Below are 19,690 nucleotides of genomic sequence, written 5' to 3'. Positions count from 1 at the left end.
AGAGTAAATAATAATTCCTAAGTACTTTGAACACTTTGAGCTTTCAATTTTCAAAGACAAAATGCTCAAAAACAAAGTTAAATAATGAATTAAAGTTTATTCATAACTCATGACCCATTTTTCCTTAATTTTTAAAAAATCAAATAATACAGATTGAATGAGGTGCTATTCATTTGGTGTAAAAATTCTGCTGTTTATATACATACAAAGTCAATGTTATTGTTTAATTACTAATGTTTTATAATGAGTAATTTCATCCATCCTTTCTTTATAAAAGCAACAGTAACAGAAATTAGTAATTGTAACCAAGTTTTCTGACCTAAATTATTATAGACACTACATTGTAAGATTTTACATACATTATCTCATTCACTCTTCACATGAAACTAATGAGATATGCAATATCACCACATTTAACAGATGAAGAAATCAGAGTTTAAAGAAAATTAGCCTACGGTCACAAAAATGGTAGAACCCAGATAAAATCAGTGTAATTCTGAAATAATAAGTTTACCCAGAGAGTTAATACATATACATGGACTCAGTACGTTTACCTTCCCTCCAAAGCCAGGCATGAGAGAATATCCATTATTTCAACATTTATTGCATTTATTGGGCACCTATTAGGCTCCAGGCACTAAGGTAGGCTCTCTTAAAGGTTACCTAGAATTCTGACATAAAATTTAAAAGTGGCACATAGAAATGTTCTTCTCTGTAATCTTAGTGTTGAGAACTACTCTGAAAAGTTTCTCTCTACCCAGTACATGGCTGTATATGGCCTTTTGTTTATCTAAACTACTAAACTATCTTTAAGGCAGGGTGGTACAAGATACATCTTTTTGTATCCCTAAAAATGCCTAGACTGGTTCTTTGCTCATAACAAATTCTTAATCCATGATGTTCCATCATCCCATATATAGGACATAACAGGTTAATAAACATTGCTGTAAAAATTAACAGTATGCATAAATTGAACCCATTTTCCTTAGTTGGAAAAAAATTTAAACAAAATTTTTTATCTCAAGTACTGTTGATTATAATGAAGAAAAAGACTTGCATAAATGCCAAAAGCAGGATATAGGTTTATTATTTTAAATATTTTATTTTATTGGTAAATTTTAATAAAATTTTTAAATTTTTGTGGAAACAAATATGAAATCTATTCTGATCAGTTTCATGTTTCTTGTAAATATGCTTTGTTTGCTTTTCATATATCATAACTTAGGAAATGTTCTTTTTACAATGGCGCCTTCTCCAAAGATTTATGTTAGTGTATGTGATTGCACAAAGATAAAAATATTTCATTTCAAAAAGTGAAATAATAATTCTAGAATTGCTATTATATTACAGAAATATATGAACACTTGTTTCTGTCAAAATTATATATAAAAAAGAAACCACATCCTGATAAAAATTATTTTATTTCCTCATCTGACACTGCAGTTTTCTTACATAAAAATAAAATTGATCTGAAAGGACAGATTTTAATCTCAGATGCTACAGAGCATTTTTGTTTCTTTTTTCTTTTTGGTGGAAAAGGATATGTGGCAATTCATGCTATGCATTAGAAATCAGAATCTAGACCTAAGTTTACATGATTAATGGGTTTCTATTTAAACAGCCATAAATGTGAATATCAATTGTAATAGTGCTTACAGAGAGTTAATGCAACATCAGTCAGTTTACCCTTTATCTTCAGCATTAAATTGCTTTCACTAAAGCATAACATGTTTGAAATCACACACAAAATCCTACATATTACTTAAATATAAAACAAAATAACATAGACACACAGATCCATAACATCATTTTAGCAGATAGGTCAGACATTGATGTTAACTATTCATAGAAAATCCCATTCAATAACCAATTTTTGAAATTACATGTTTGCCCAGTCTACAAATCATTCATTTTTGAGGCATGAGGAAACTCTGAGACTAAAATAGGTCATTATATAGTGGTATTTTTTAAATAACATTTTACTAACCATATACACTAATGCTATTTATTTTACTGAGCCTGAGTATTCTCACTAAATATTCTCATCTGGGTTTAAAATCAGAAACTTCCTTAGATTCATTGTTCTTTGGTGGGGAACGTGGGATAGGGGAAGGCTACAGCAGTTTGTTCTGGCTGGATTTTAAGCACACCAAAAGAGGAAAGGACATTGCTCAGAACACATGCAGTCTGACTATGGTTAATCTTTGTTTTGCTGTTTCTTCTTTGAATTACAATCAAGCAGTTTCTCTGTATTTACATAGGATAATATTGAAACTCCAACTCCTGGGAGACATAAACTTATTTCACAGAATTAATTTAATTAGTCTGTCCTACTGGCACCTAGGAGTAAGATTTTGGGTAAGTTGTCTCATATAGTAATATATAACCTTCCGACCTTATAAAATAATCATGGCAATAAAAGGAAGTAACATTAATGTGTATCAACTATGTTCCAGACCCTATGTCCATGTTTTACATATATTTTCATATTTAACACATAAAACCAATTCCTTCATTTTTACTTTATATATGCTGACATTAATGATCAGAAATTTGAAGCAATACAGTAATAAACAGCAGAGTCAGGAATCAAACCTAGGTTTAAGTGGCTTTGATGAAAAGAAGTGAAATGATATACATGAATGTAAAATAATGAAGTAAACAAGTAAATATGAAAGTAGAAAACCTAGGAATTCTGATTCTGGTAATGGGGGAATAATTTGAACCACACTAACCTTCCCATTGCTAACAATGGAAACTGTGGAAACTACTCAAATGAACAAGCAAAAAAGAACTATTTGAAGACAAATTAGAGAGTAACCCCAAATAAGCAGAAACAGAAGAGGATCTGACTATTGAAAGAAAGGAACATCACTAGCCAAAAATCTACATTTACATGGTTTTACCCTGTGGTAAAAAAAGAGCAGGTATAACTGAAGCAGAATGCCACAGTTTTCAGGTTTTGGGTACTGGATAGAAACCAGAAGTCAGGAGTGAAAGAAAGTGGAAAATTAAGGGTGGAGAAAGGGATCTCGGAAAGCGGAATAATACAGGAAGAGTCCCCAAATTTTCATATAAACTTCCAAGGAGGCTGAATCCTGAACTGTAAGTTCACAGGGAAGGAACCTTGCACAAAGTAATAATTTCTGAAAGGCTGAAATAGGGATTTTTTCTGCAGCCCATTTCATGAGACAGTTAGGAGTTTGAATCCCACCAAATTAAACTAGCTTAGTAAAACCTCAGGCTTTCCATGGAAATACCTGGAGGGCTACATTTTAAGAGTAAAGATAATACTTCTGTACCAGGGGAGACACTCTAGGATTAAGGATGAAACCAAAACATAACTGTTTCACCAAGATAAAACTTCACTAGAGAAAGGGAAATGTGACTTAATTGTTAGGGAAAAGACAATATTCTTCAGCACAACATAACAAAAATCTTGAATCTCATAGTATTTCATCTATGTCCAGTGTATGAGAAAAAATTTTTTAGAGATATGAAGAAATAGTAAAATGTGACTCAAAAATCTATAGAAAAAGCAGCTTACAGAAGACACTAAGATAACTCAATTCAAGTACTTTAAAGAGTTAGTATAAATACTATAAAGGCAAAGATCATCATAATGAATACATAGGGAATTTCAGTAGAGAAACAGAAACAACAACCAAAAAAAATCAAGTGTACTTTAAAGTGATTAGTATGGCAAATTTTATTTTATGTATATATTATGATCTTTGTTCCAAAGTGAAAACCAAAGAGTTAGAAAGGTATAATATCAAAATGAAAATTAATTGAATGGTTGTAGCAGCAAATTGAAGATAGCAGACAAACCATCTAGTGAACTTCAGTTTAATAAAAATTTTCAAGAACATTTAGAAAAATATTTAAAAAAATAAAAGGGTTTTAGTGACCCATACAACCATTGGATAATATAGGGTAGTCAATCATATATGTATTTGAAGTCTTAGAAGAGAGAGAGAATAGGGAAAGAGAAACATTTGCAGGAATTTTAGCAAATTTCCTCACATTTGGGTTAAAAAAAAATTGAATTTGCAGATCCAAAAGCTCAGTAGACCTCATGCAGGAAATATACAAAGAAAGCTTTATCTAGGCACATAATGTCAAATTGCTGAAAACCAAGGATAAAAAGTAATCTGAAAAAAGACAGTATAATTACTCATCAGTTTAATTCAGTTATCATGCAATTGGTTCTATAATTCATATTACCCTTAAAGCCTTATTCCACTTTTTTAGAATTTTATCATTTATAAATACCCACGTATCCCTCATTTGGAGCTATGAGAGCTGTAATGTGATATATTCTAGATGCGGTGGGAAATATATTTCTGTAAAAAAGTAAACATGATTACATGTAATATTATTCTACATATACTAGCTCTTTAGGTAAGAGAAAGTTGAAGATACAGATATTAGCAAGAAAGAGGCAATTTTATTCTTCTATGATGACATCAATGTATATCTGAGAAAGCTAAGAAAATCTATAATGAAATTAAGGAAAAAAGAATTTAGAAAGGTGACAAACTATAAAATTGGTATATGGAAATTGATATAAGCGATTTATATCAATTAATGAGTTAGAAAATAAAAACTATAATAAAAAATATAAAGATAATGTAATTCTAAGTTAGCAAAACATATATATGTATATATAGGAAATATACAATGTTTTAAGATAGATAAAAGCAGTATTCTACGATTGTTGGTTCTGCCAAAATTAATCTATTATTTTAATAAAATTCCAATCATAATGACAATAGAATTTTTTTGAGAACTTGAAAGATGATTCTAAATTCAATCTGGTAAAAAGTATGGCATGATCTAAAATGTTTTTTTTTAAAGGAGGACTAAAAAGAAGAAAGAACAGATCAATCTTTTCAGATATTAAAAATATTGCAAAGGTACAGAAATTAAAGAGTTTAGTCCCAGGAAGGCATAGATAAACAAAATATATCTTGGGAGGATTTTGAAATATCTTTGAATATACATAGGATTTTAATATGATAAACCTTCATTTTCAATCAGTTGAAGACAGATCATTCAATAAACATTGCTGAGACACTAAGAATTTTAGATAATTTGAAATTTGAAACATAAAAAATTAAGCCATAAGGGTAGAATAAAAATGGTGTTACATATTTTATAATATTGAACATAAGGCTACAGAAACCATAAAAGAAACACTGATAATTTGCCTAAACTAAAATGTAAAATTATAGTATGGAAAATAAAAAAAACTATCATAAACTGAGTTGACTGGTAAATTAAACTACAGAAAAATATTTGAAACACATGAAAAATGGCATTTTTTATTAGTGTAACATGAGCTTTTAGAAATCAATAACAAAGAGAAAAAGAGCAGAAATCCAGTGGCAAAAAACAGTGGATTATCTGCATTCATGTAAAAAATGATATAAAAGTATATACAGGTGTGTATTTGTTATGCATATGCACACATGCATTCGCATGTGGTTAGATTTCCAAAATGACACAATAAAAATTAATACAGGTTATCTGTGGGAACTAAAAACAAATTAATCAAATAAATTAATCAAATAAATTTTACTTTTTAATTTAAAAAATTACTTTTTTATTTAAAAATCTATGCGTATGTATTGCTTTTGCAATCCAAAAGCAAAACTTAATAACCCTACCATTAATATGCTGATTGCTTGAACCAGTCTCTTCAGTTCTGTGACCCCACCTTCCTTCTCTCACTGACAGTACTATATGTTGAATTTTATTATAGAGGTAAAACAGTTTTCAGGAGGCAGCGACTCACTAAAAATCCAGTAAAACAAAAAGCAGTAAAATTCTGTAGTAAGGGAAGTTAAGCAAATATAAGTAGCTCAGTTTCACTTGTAGACATATTTTCCTGTCCTTAAATTGCTTTTGAAGCATACTGGGGGGTGGAAGGGTGTGGGAAGAAGGAAACTAGTATTGCTGTTTTCATTTTGCTACTTTTAAGTCAGAAGTAGTTTTCCTTTAGGAATTCCTTTCCCTTCAACTCTTTCTGGGACTCTGGAATCAAATGACTCCCATCCTTCAAGGTACATCACTCTTATACCTCTCTTATGAAGATTCTGCCCCCCCAACCCACAAGCAATTTTTCTTACAGTAAATATGGCTCTCTTGCCTAAGATTCTGTCTAATTAATAAATAATGGTTGCCTCAAAAGCAATTCTGTTTGGTAAAGGAGCCATCATGCAAGGTATGACAGTAATTAACATAAGGACTTGAGTCTTATTCTTTTGTAATTATACAATATGTTGTGTATTGCACAGAGTTCTCAGGAAGTTTTTTTCTCCAAAGTCTCAGGGTCAAGAAGACACTTTTTTATTTTTGACAATCACAAGATGTTTCTTTCTGAATAGGAACAAATATTTCAGCATTCCTGTTTCACACGTTTCAGTTGGTTTCTAAATGGTTATAGAAATAACCAACATATACAAATGAAATATGATTATTTCATTTAAGTACCTCCATGATATAATCTTGTAGGGATTATTAAGTCTAATGCATCCTGTATTTTTTGAAATCCATAAATATGTAGTACACAGAAGTTGGCAAAATATACAGATGAATGATGCACACAAAGGAAAGACTGTCAATTATATACACACACAGCATATTAGAGTTGAAAGGAACCATAGAGATTTCCTAATCCATACAATTCCATAAACCACCCCATCCTATCCCTAGTCAACACTCAAAACTGTCACACTCCTAGCAAACAGTCAGTCTCACTGGGAAATCTACTGATGAAAAATCTACCAAACAAATCAATCCATTCCAATTTCAAAGAAACTCTTGGCCTTGGAATGTAGACATTTGAGTGTAAAAGTACAAATTCTAATACTTTCCCCAGTTGTTGCTGCTATTATTATTATTTTGTTGGTAACACAGGGTATTTACTCCACTTCATACTATATATGGTCTCTACTAACTTAAATTCCTCACTGTTAATTTTAATTTCTCCTAATTAGATTAGTCAACAACTAAGTATATATTTTATTTCCATTTTTTGCAATGTACTTTATCATCTAAAAGTCCAAAATTGTGTCATCCCCACTTTTCAAAGGTTTGATTCCTTTATTTTGATTAAATAATACTAAGTCACATAGCCTATAAATGGGAGAATTGAAAAATAGACAAAACATCTACGGTTTTAAAAAGCTCTGTAGATTATGCTGAAGCATACTCCTATTAGAGAACTATTGCTCTAGTACTTTAATGAAATATTTAGAAAATCGGTTCTATTCCTTAAGTTCATATTTCTTATGTATTGACTATGTATTCCTGAAATACACAGTCAACGAATCATTCAATGATTCATTCTATAGGCTCCTACCCACTCCCTGCGAATTTCAACCCTCGGCAAAGTCCTACAGGTTACTAGTACTTTAGGAAAGTTTTAGGAAATAAAGTTTTAGGAAATAAAAAAGGATATGTCCACTATCCAGAACTGCAAGCTCTCTAATTCTTGTTTGTTTTTTTATACCAAATTTAGGAAAAATATTTAACCTGAAAGGTTTATGAATGAATTGCCTTATTTGAGTTCTCCTTTCAGATGCTATTTACAAGCAAATGGGCTGATTATAATATCTTTCTTTTGATTCATAAGCATTTATTAAGTACTTACTATATGCAAAGAGTATTTTGAAACAAGTATTACCTGTGTGACAGAAGTATGTTTGAGAAATTTTATGTATTTCATCCAAGAATGCTTTATATACCTTTCCTTTCAGAAGCTCAAAGAAAAGACAATGCACATAAAATCCTTTTCTTAAATTGATGAAATAAGGGTGTACACCCTGTGTAAGTTTTATGGCCTTAAATACCTGTGACAATTGTCTAATTATATGAGATATGACCAAAAATAATATACAATGATACAATGTACTAATGACCTATATATCACATATTGAGTTAGACATTAGACATTAGGAAAAAAAAAACTTCAGTTGAATGATCTTTACTAGAATATGCAGTAGAATTAATGTTGAAACTACTTAACAAAGTTGTTCATTTTGAAACGTCAACAATTTTTCTCAGTTTCAAGTTAAAGTAAAATTTTTACTCATGAAAACAAAAAGTAGCCCTGGTTTATAGCAAAGGAAGTGTTACCTTTGTTCACTTACAACATGTAACTATGAGTAAAACTGTAAATATAAATACTGTATTCTCTCTAAAGTCTTTAAGGAAACTCATTTTTTATATATGTAATAGCTAGCCTTTGATCATAAATCTCTGTAAGACTATTATTTGAACTCTTTATCAGGTAAACAAAAAAAGATACTATGGCTTTATAATTACACAAAATAGAGTTATAGTGTTTAGATAGGAATTATTAAAAAACCATGCTTAATAAATGGTGCTAAAAATATTCATAAGCAAAACAAGTATATTTACCCATGGACCATGTTGTCTCATAAATGAAACAGCCTCTTTCTTCTAGAGGCTAAACTGAATATACAGAAGTAAATTTCTTTTTTAAAATTCAGTTTTCCTCCTTAAACCTATTTGAAATTAAAATTGAGAAAATATATATAAGATAGCGTTATGAGTTAAATCATGTTACCCCAAAAGGTATGTTCAAGTCCCAAGTCCCAATATCCATGAATGTGAACTTATTTGGAAACACTGAACAATATTTGCCAATGTAATCAAGTTACAATGAAGTCATACTGAATTAGGGTGAGCCTTAATTCAATGTGACTGTGTACTTATAAGAAGAGGAAAAGAGTCATAGATACACAGGGAGAAGCTATGTGATGATGAAGGCAGAGACAACAGAGATGGAACGCCAAGCCCTGCCAACTCCAGAGCCAAGCCAAAGACATGGAACAAAATTCTTCTCTCCTGGTTTCAAACAATATGGTTTAATTGATAACTTAATTTTGGACTTGTAGACTTCATGAGAGAATAACTTTTGTTAATTGAAGTTACCAAGTTTGTGGTAATTTGCTAAAGTGACCAAAGAAATCAATAGAACAAAACTGTCAAATCAAATCAGTTACTCAGATTAAATAAACATCTGATTAATATATATATATATATATATATATATATATATGAAATGTATATATATAAAACAAATTATTGAAGAAGATTCTTCAAATAATTCTGCCCTATAAATAGAGTATTTCTCCAAATAGTTATGGTTAACATAAAGTTAAAATTTCAGTGAGCTCATGAACACCTAAAATTTCTTGCAAAATTTGAAATGTATGTAGTTTTCATGAGGCGTAGTTTAAGAATGACCGGTGTGTTAGTGTGAGGTGCTGGGGACACAACTTAGGGCCTTAATAGGCAAATACTATATCAGTAAGCTCCTGTTCCAGCCCTTGTTAAAATTTTATGACAAAACAGAATCTTGCTAAATTGCCCAGGCTGTCTTCCAACTTGCAATCCTCCTGCCTCAATTTCTCAAGTAGCTGGAATTAGAGGCATGTGCCATATGGCCTGTTATGTTTTCTAATGCTGATTTCTGGATAAAATGCATTTGTACACTTATATTTTAATTTTTTTGGTACTAGAGACTGAACCCAGGGATGCTTTACAAATCAGCTACATCCACAGACCATTGTTTTTTTTTTTTTTAATTTGGAGACAGGGTCTTGCTGAGTCGCTGAGGCTGGTCTTGAAATTGTAATTCTCCTGCCTCAGCCTCCTGAGTTGCTGGGATTAAAGGAGTGTGATACTGTGCCCAGAACACTTACATTTTTTTAAAAAATTTTTTCAGTTGTACATAGACATGATATCTTTATTTTATTTATTTATTTTTATGTGGTGCTGAGCATCAAACCCAGTGCCTCACATGTTCTAGGCAAGTGTTCTACCACTGAGCTACATCCCCAGACCCACACTTACATATTTTTAAACATGAAGTTCTTATTGGGAGACTTTGATGTGAATAAAATTTAGCAGCAGGACTATAAAGGTGTGTGTGTGTGTGTGTGTGTGTGTGTGTGTGTGTGTGTGTAGAAAGAGAGAGAGGAATCTGGCATGAATAATGGACAAATTCATTATTCTTTTATAAAAGTTGAGATTACTATGAGTTGAGATTACTATGAGTTGAGATTGCTATGAGGAAACCTATTTTTAACATTTTCAAAAGTAGAATAATGATATCACCTATTTATTGAATTACATGTTAGGCAAGTGCTGGTACCTGAATGTTAACTATCCTATTTAATACTCAACATTACATTATTATTAGCATCCAATATTTAAAGATATACAAACTAGGGGTCAAAGAGAGTCACTAATTTAACCAAGGTCATACAGCTGGTGAATGGCATAGTTGGTCAGTCAGCCTTAATCTGTTCTGTAAATTCATGTTCTTCGATTGTAGGTTTATAAATCATAACTGTGATATTCTAATTGCCTTTCTAATTTCTAAGTTTTTATTATTATAGCCTGAAAATATTTAGAATTTATGGGAAATAAATAAGATAGCACTTTGGATCAGAATTATAAGTATCTGTGCTTTATTAATGACATGGTCATAAATAGAATGAAGTTAATAAACAAAGGGGTGGATTCTTAATAATGTGCAAGAAATAGAATTTAAAGCTATCTTACACAGATAAGCTGGAATGGCTAAAGAATAACTAAAACTGAAAATGAGATGATATGCGGACGAATTAGATATGAAAATGTTAGAGAGAAAGATATTTGATACTAGGTTGTTTATGGAGAACCATGGTTTACAGGAATAATATCTACTAATTAAGAATGGTTGGGTTGGGCCTATTGCTCAGTGGTAAGAATGCTCGCCTGGCATGTGTGAGGCATTGGGAAGGATCCTCAGCACCACATAAAAATAAAATAAAGGTATTCTGTCCATCTACAACTAAAAAAAATGGTCAAATTTTAGTATTTTAAAAAAATATTTAAGTGAAAAAAATTTTAAGTGGTTATATAAAACTAGGCTAATTCTGAGAAAAGAAGTTTTAGAAATAGTTACTTAATGAAAGTAGATAAAAGGTTAAAAGAAAGAATCTCCTATTCTTGAGAGTTGTTACACTAAATTGGATTGCTGAAGGAAGCAGTAGAATCTGTTTCTTTGAAGATCCTTACAAATGGAAGGCATATATCATCAGCAGTTCAGAAAGGCTCAGGTGTGTCTCTGCCAGAAGGATGCCAGTGGATGACCACTTCATGGTTTTTTAAGGCCCAGTGACTGCCTAATAATACTATTGTTATAACTGTGAGGCAAGGGCAACACAGCTGTTTTTCTTTGGTAATCAGGATTTGCTGTTCAAAAAGTTGCAGAATAAATTGAATGTAATTAGATGAAATTTCCCCCAACAGAAAAGCAAGAATTAATTTTGATTCTAGTTACTGAAAGAAAACTCTGAAGCTTTCACTGGACTTTTTAAACATTTATGGTCTCCTTTACTTACAGAAAGCATTCCATTATGTACAACTTAAAAAAGAGACACATTTACTGGATAACTTTAGACCTATAGGTTGAAATAACACTATGTAAAACGTTCTGAGTATATCTACAGTTTTTGTGGTTGTATAAAATAAACATAAATAAAATTTATAAATTTGTATAAACAAATTCAATTTTAGTGCATTTATAGTTAAATTTTTAGAATTTATTTTTATTTCATTTTATCCTCATCTACTTATGTCTATTTTTTATGAATATGGAGATTGCAGATTACACACACACACACACACACACACACACACATATTTTTTTCCTCTTAAGCATGGTCAATTTCTTTCTAAGCAAATTTTTCCTTTAAAGGGTAATGTAATTAATTTCAATTTTGATGATGGCATTGTGGTCCATAATCCTTGCCCAACTACTCTTTCAGAAGCAATAGTGACTGCCATGAAATTAAATAAAAGGTCAGTGAAATCTTTTAATGCAGAATTCTTACAAATATAAATCTGTGAGGAACATAAAGGGATGGCTTCCCAAGATTTTGGATCACTTTAGAATAAATATAAGGGAGGAAAAGATGAAGAATTATTTAAACTAAAAAGAAAAAAATTCACAAACGACCGGGATAATTCTAAAGTAAGTTGAAATTAATCTCCACATATATTTAGTGCTTGCAGTTACATGATATATGTATCCAAGGTAGATACAAAGAGCCCTCTTTTCAAATAACTTCTGTTATTTAAATCTGAATTTTATACTTAGGAATTTAATGTTGCCTTATTCTGTATAATACTGCAGGTAAGGGAAAACACATCTTAATAGAATTTGTGACATGCAACAGTTCTAAACAGAAAAAAAGAAAAAGAAAAAAATGAAGAAATAGCTATGCTTATATAAAATTCTATGATAAAGACAACTTTTTTCCCCATTAAAACACAAGGTAATTTTACTTGTTCTCATATAATTAATAACAGAAAATCAATGGCACAAATAGTTCATTGCTTGCCTCCAAAAAATTGTTGACATCCTCTGCGGCCATCTGCCAAGGTGGTCATTCCTGTGTTTGATGGAATTAGAGAAGTATCAGAGTTCTATGGATTGATGAAGAAAAATATTCTGTGCTCCTGGTTTCTGGAATTTATTTTCTTGGTCCTGTTATAAAGGAGACAAGCATAAATTTACCAATGTTGAACAGAGTGCTTGTTATTGTGTATTTTTTTAAGATTCATATTTAAGGAAAATCTGAGGTCTTCCCCCACTGTCCCAGGTTTGGGGATTGAACTCAGGGTCTTGAGCCTGCTAGGCATGAGCTCTACCACTCAGCTACATCACCAGCCCCCAAATTTGAGATTTTTGTAAAGTCTCACTTAGAATCATGTTAGTTTCCAACACAAATGACTTACTAAACTATAACTATAGGTTAAAAAAAAGAGCTATATAAATCAGGTGATTTAATTCTCATATTTTACCCTTAAAGGAAACTGAAATTCAGAGATGTTAAATAACTCACCCAATATTACAGTGAGTTAGTGGCAGAGCCAGCCTGAGAAACTACTTCTTACCATTCAAAGATAAGGGATCTTTCCCCTAGCTGTCTCTCAGCAGGGAAAAGAGAAGCATCTTTGGGAAGAATGAGGGAGCATTGTCATGACTGCTAATTTCTAAGCCCTAATGCTTGGAGAAAAATTTAGAACAAGAAAAAATAAACATGATAGTATAATAATATTTAGATTACTAATTCATAGCACAGCACTTGCTCATAAATTTACCAATGTTGAACAGACAGCTTTTATTGTGTATTTTTTAAGATTTGTATTTAAGGACATCAATAAAAAGTATCTTATGAACAGCACCATTAACTTTTTGAATTTCATGCAGACTAATGATCATTCATTTTTCCCAGTTCTTACCACTGCAATAATCCATTATACACAGAACAAAGAATGATATGTTATTATTATCTATGGAGCAACAGATAGTCTTTAAAAGAAAATTATATTGAAGGCACTCCCTTATTCCAACTCCCTGAAAGACTTCCTAAACATTTATGATAACATCCAAAGGCCTTACCCTTGCCTGAGATGATTGAACTCTTGTTTTCTCTCTGACAACCTATTAAATCACTCTTCCCATTGTTTGGTATCACAGCCTTAGAAGTCCTCATATTCTTCTTAAACATGCTAAGCACACTCTTGGTTTAGATCTTTGAACTTTATCTTCTCTCAGAATTGAACACTTCCCCCGAAAGTCACATCTTTCCCAGTGACCAAAACATTACTTTTCTTTGAGAGATCCGTGGCAAGCTTCTGAAATTAGCTCAAATGTTACCTCCCAGAGAGGCTTCTAGCTATCTACCCTCCCTCACTTCAAGCCTTATCTTCTTCCCCACCAGCCCTCATCTCTATATCTATACATACTTCATTTTCATTCATAGTATTTATAATTCCTTGATAGTATACAGTCCCATGGTCTCTTGGAGGCCAGATGTGTTTTGGAATTAAGCATTTTTGGAGTTTTTAAAGATAATTATAATTATGTAATTATAATTATATAATTATGTAACATGTCCCATCATCCAAGAAGTCTGGGACAACACCCTGAAATCAAATATGTTACTATCCCCACTGCAACACGTATTTTCATTCTAAGTGGCATTTTTAAAAAGACTGTAATTAGCTTGTGATGTTAGATTTCTCTTCCTTCATAATACCTCCATAGAAAGTGTATGTCTCTTTGTGCTTTGACTTAGCTTGGCAATGTGACTTCTTTGGCAAATTGAATAATAGCAGACATCACAAAAGAAGAATCCTGAAATATACTTGAGCATTGAGCCCATTCCCTTGTAATCCTGCCTTTTCATTTTGATAAAAAAAAATGTCTCAAGTATCTGCTGGTCTAAGGAAGATGAGAGAAATGTAGTACATATCTAGACCCATATTCAATGTGAAACCAAGTTCACCTGAGACCAGTCTAGATCAGACCTACTCCATCTTATAGACAAGTGCCTGAGCAAGGATTAAATGCTTATTGTGGCATGCCAGTGATATTTTGGCTTGTTGTTTTGTAGCAGTTCCCTTCCTTTTTATAGTTAATAAAAATGAGTGATAGAGATTGAGTAATTTGAATACACTTCCACAAATAATTAAATGGTAGAAATGGGAAATGAGCTATACCAGTCCAGCTCAAGAACTTGTTCTCTTAACACTTATCAATATTGCTACTAAATTATACTGGCTACATTATATTATATTAAACTAATTAACAATATGCCAGTTGGTAGTCTGGTAGATATTTAAAATTATAATTATAGTTGATGTAATTATTAATGAACCAAGTTGTCTTCCAGTTTGGAGTAAAACTATTTTTATCTTGAGAAGTTAATAAGTATAAAATAAACACCATTTTCTGCAGTCATATTAATATATCTATATAATAGACATCTCTTAGGGTCATTCCAGCTCACCCTTATACCAAACAGTGGCCCAAAGTGCTAACAGCTCTACTACATGATTCTACTCTTGGCTCTGGCTAACCAATACAGGCATTCATCTGTGATCCATGCTGCATTAGCCAGGTTTCTCCTAGTATTTTAAAACTTGTATGCACGATGGAAACTCCCATCTAAGGCTCTACTCTGAAGAAAGCTGATGTTCCCAGAGTAGCTTTTGTTCTTCTTATTCTCACCTATGAATTACGTAAGATCTCCAGTCTCTTCCCAGAAACTACTCTTTTTGTATACTAAAATCTGTTTTTCTTGTAACCACAAGAAATTTTACCAAAGAAGGGGGGAAAATCCATTGTTTTTATATTATTTAAAAATACAGAGGAAGGAGTATTTTAAGAGCTCAAACAAAGCTTGCATTTATTATACAGCCTATCAAAACAATTTTGCAAATTATAATTATCTGTGTCCCTTGCCTATATTGTCTTTATTTAAAAAAAAAAAAAGTGTCCATGGACCTTTAAAGGATTTGTGGGTAGAACTATGTTTCAATAAAGTTAGATAAAATAGATTTCCTTTGAAGTCCTATGTATTTGCTTTATGCATTTAAGTCATTTTATTTATAATGAGCTTTATATACTCCATTTGATAATGCAAAGTAAGGGAACATATGAGATTATTTGTGCCACTCATTTACTCAGAAACGATTTAAGAGACCCAAACATATTCCAGACAGTGCTTTGGGATGTGGGGAAATAGCAGGGACAAAACAAAGTCACTGCCTTCATAGAGCAGTGATAAGAAAGAATATATACAATGTAATTTAGCAATTTCATAGTTTTATTAGTAATATATTGGGTATAATCCACAGTGAGAAGATAAAAGTTGCTCAAAATCTGAGGGTAACGAAGCAAGAAACATAGAGAAAATTTATGTGCAATTTATATCTAGTCTTCAAGAGTGATATATAACACATAATAATAAAGTGCAATGACCACCACAATGACAATAATGAAGTGATTTCATATTTACTATTTTAATAACCATATAACTTCCTAATACTCCTTCACCACCAATAGGTGAAGCATTGGTGTTTGGAAGTTTGGGAAACATAACCACTTTGACTGGATAATGATAGAACCAGCGCTACAGCTCAGTCTCCACATTTCCCAGTTTTACTTCTGTGGTATCATGCCACATCATCCCAACCAGAGACAAGTAGCTTCACAGTAGGCAGAGCTGAAATTTTATTTACTTCTGTGAACTACTTGTGAGTTATTATTAAAATTATTGTTATTTTTTTTTACTAGAGACACAGAAGCTACAAATTGAACATCCTTTGTTATCAGGCATAAGCTAAGATGGGTAAGAACTTTGCGATGGTATGGCACACGTGGTAGTGGAAGAATTTAAGACGTATTGCTAAAACATATTTTTCCAACCAGTGGATTTAACCACCTAGAACAAAAAGTTGGCAAACTTCAGCCTACAGAATTAAATCCAGTCTGCCACCTGTTTCTGTATACTTTTGAGCCAAGAATGGATTTTACATCTTTAAATGGCTCAAAAAATGTCAGAAGAAGAAAAATATTTCATGACACCTAAAAGAGTATATGAAATTCAAATTTCAGTATCCATAAATAAAGCTGGAACACAGTCACACTTATTTGTTTATCTATTGCCTGTGGCTGCTTTTACATCACAACAGCAGAGTTGAGTAGTAACATAGAGACGTCTGGCCCTAAAACCCTACATATCTAATATTTGGCCTTTCATAGAAAAAAGTTTGCAGATCTCTGATCTAGAAGGTCAAATAGCACATGTTCAAATTAATAATGACATCTGCATATATTTATACTTTACAAAAATCAGTAACTACATGGTTATATAAATATCTCTTCCACCGAAAATGGAATGATTTGGGAGGAATAAGGCATATGAGTGAATAACTCTCCTTGGGGCATGAGAAACATGCTAATATTTTAGCTACTCAGATCATTTGAAAGTCCTCTTAGATGCCATGGTATTTTTATTGTTGTTATTAACTCTCAGTTCTACATATTAAAATTTACTGTCAAATAAGTTGCTACTTAGAATACACATCATAAAACTGTTGGTGACATCCAATAATGAAGTCTATTAAAAAATCTCTAAATTTACCTCAAAATGACTATCACCACATTTATAGAAGTATAAATGCACTTATCTAATTCTATAAGTATTAAATATTTTTAAAGTGTGAACCGAAAAGAATATGATGATTATATGTAAAATTTTCTTATTTCAAAATTGAAACCAGTTGATTTAGAAAGCATAAAATAAAGAACTCAAAAAGATCACATGAAAAAAGCTGATTTGTACTAGATTTTTATTTGTAACTTAGATGTGCTTTTCAATGTTCATTTAAATATTCATTTAACTACTCATTTTTCCTCAAAGCCAAATACTGTTTACTTTTTATTAAAATCGGCATACTATAGTGATACAGCCACATCAATGCTCATGGCAGCTCAATTCACAATAGCTAAACTATGAAAACAACCTAGATGCCCTTTAGTAGACAAATGGATAAAGAAACTGTGATACATATACACAATTGAACATTACTCAGCATTAAAAGAGAATAAAATTATGTTATTTGCAAGTAAAACGGATGGAACTGGAGAATGTCCTGCTAAGTGAAGTGAGCCAATCCCCCAAAACCAAAGGCCAAATGTTCTCTCTGATAAGCAGATGCTGATCCATATTGGGGGTGGAGGCATGGGGACAATGGAAGAATTTGATTGGGTGAAGAAGAAGGGGGAAAAGGGAGGAGGCATGGGGGCAGGAATGATGGTGGAATGAGATGTACTGCCCATGTGGTGCAACTACATCCTGTACAACCAGAGAAATGAAAAGTTGTGCTCCATTTGTATATCATGAATTGAAATGTATTCTGCTATCATGTATAACTAATTAGAACCAATAAAAATAACAAAGTAAAAATAATAAAAACAAATAACAATGATTTTAAGAATAGTAACAATTAAAAGTATTATATTATTATAAAATTATAAATAATACCAATAGTAATAAATAATAGTAATGATTATGAAAATTATTTATGTATTGGTGCTGGGGATTGAACTCAGAGCCTCATACATACTAAGCACATATTGTATCATGGAGCTATATCCTGAGCCCTCAAATATTATTTAAAAATCCTACTTTCCTATTTTTTGTTAGCAAGTCATACGCTTTCTTCATAATTTAAAAAGAAGGCCACTTACTAAAGGTGACAAAAGTTTAAATGTCTTTACTGTGTATAGTAAATATTAGTCTACAGAAACGCTATAATTTTTAATGATATAATTTCCAACATTTACTCAATAAATAATATTTTTTTAAAAATCTTAGAATTTACATCTTAAGAAATGTTGAGAAATATACTAAAAAAGAGAAAAAAGAGAGAGTTACCCATTCATGCCACTTGTTCATTCATTATCCTAAAAAGCAATAAATTGTACATGTTAAAATTGTAAATTTTAAGGCATATGAATTACATATCAAAAAGTTGTCATTAATTTGTTTAAAAAATAGATGCACTTTTTTTTTAATCAGAAAACCTTCAAATTCAAAGTATTTTAAAAAAGCTACCAAGATGAATCAGAGTAGGAAAATACTTGTCTGAGACTTTGAATAACCACATTGATCTCGTAAGTTTCACTAAAACGAAAATAACAGAATTCTTCAGACACTTGATATTTAAATATAATATAAATAAACAATACAAATAAACATGAAAAATATATCTAAACAGTGAAAACATGTAATTAATATGGATAAGTAAAGAAACACAAGAAAAACAATCATATAACAGAGTAAGGCTAAAGAGTAGTAAGTATATCCTTATTCTGAATATAAAACAAAAATTAAAAATCTCAATTAAATGGTGCAAATAATCTTGGCAGTATGGTCTTGCAATATTCTTGAGTCCAAAGTCCAAATTCTTTTTATTCCAAATCAGGTTAGGAAACATGTAAATTAATCTAATGCCACTATAATAGGATCAATGTGAGCAAGGGTTTTTGAAAACTGGAAAGTTAAAATTGAAGATCCAACCAGAAGAAGGAAAGAATAAGAAATTAGAATCTGTCTGATTTTGAACATTTTAATATGTAAAAGAAGAATTATAGGGACTGGGGTTGTAGTTCAGAGGTAGAGTGCTCATTTTACATGTGTGAGGTACTGGGTTTGATCCTGAGCACCAAATAAAAACAAATAAAATGAGGGTATTTAAATTTTATTTTTAAAAATTAACCAATCGGGATCCAACATGGCGGCCGGCGAGGAAGCAGTGATTCCAACGTCTCCACTTTAACGGGATAAGAAAGACCCATAGGAACAGCTGCAGCCTACCTATGGAGGAACTTCTAGCATAATCCTCCATAAGAGGAGAGCTGCCGTGAACTGGTAGGTTTATTGGAAGTGACAGTTTGTCCCAGAGAAGTGGATCTTGGACGGCCACGCGGGCACAGAGGTCTAGTCCCGCAGCCATCAGCCGCTCCGGCAAGGGGCTCTCCCGGGAGGCCTAGCTCTCGCTCTGCGAGCAGCCGCCTCACCTGCTAGGTTCCTAACCACGCGGCCACAGCTACCCGGCTCTACAGGTGCCCCCTCGGCGGGTGCAGAAGTCAAGTCCTGCAGCCAGCAGCCGCCTTTGCAAGCGGCCGACACCCGGAGCAGCTTGGCCCGCCCCACCCGAAGCGGCAGTCAGCCTCCGCCATCCGGGCTCCCCTGGGAGGCCTAGCGCTCGCTCTGGGAGCAGCCGCCTAACCTGCCCGGTT

The 19,690-nt window shown here is 32.2% G+C and overlaps 1 protein-coding gene across 1 annotated transcript in view; it reads right to left on the bottom strand.

The window, feature by feature from the left end:
* The window catches only part of Mbd5 (methyl-CpG binding domain protein 5), a 402,700-nt gene that overhangs the window by 211,970 nt on the left and 171,040 nt on the right, over positions 1 to 19,690 (bottom strand). The window contains exons 5-6 of the mRNA XM_077802477.1: positions 18,324 to 18,352; positions 12,432 to 12,577 (exon numbers count right to left, since the gene is read on the bottom strand). The gene's annotated coding sequence lies outside the window, so the exon portion shown is untranslated. The remainder of the gene's footprint in view (positions 1 to 12,431; positions 12,578 to 18,323; positions 18,353 to 19,690) is intronic.

Source organism: Urocitellus parryii, chromosome 1 (genome assembly GCF_045843805.1).
Source record: "Urocitellus parryii isolate mUroPar1 chromosome 1, mUroPar1.hap1, whole genome shotgun sequence".
Classification (NCBI taxonomy): Eukaryota; Metazoa; Chordata; class Mammalia; order Rodentia; family Sciuridae; genus Urocitellus; species Urocitellus parryii.
The sequence above is the reverse complement of the archived record's forward strand: the minus strand, read 5'-3'. Positions and strand labels throughout refer to the sequence as shown.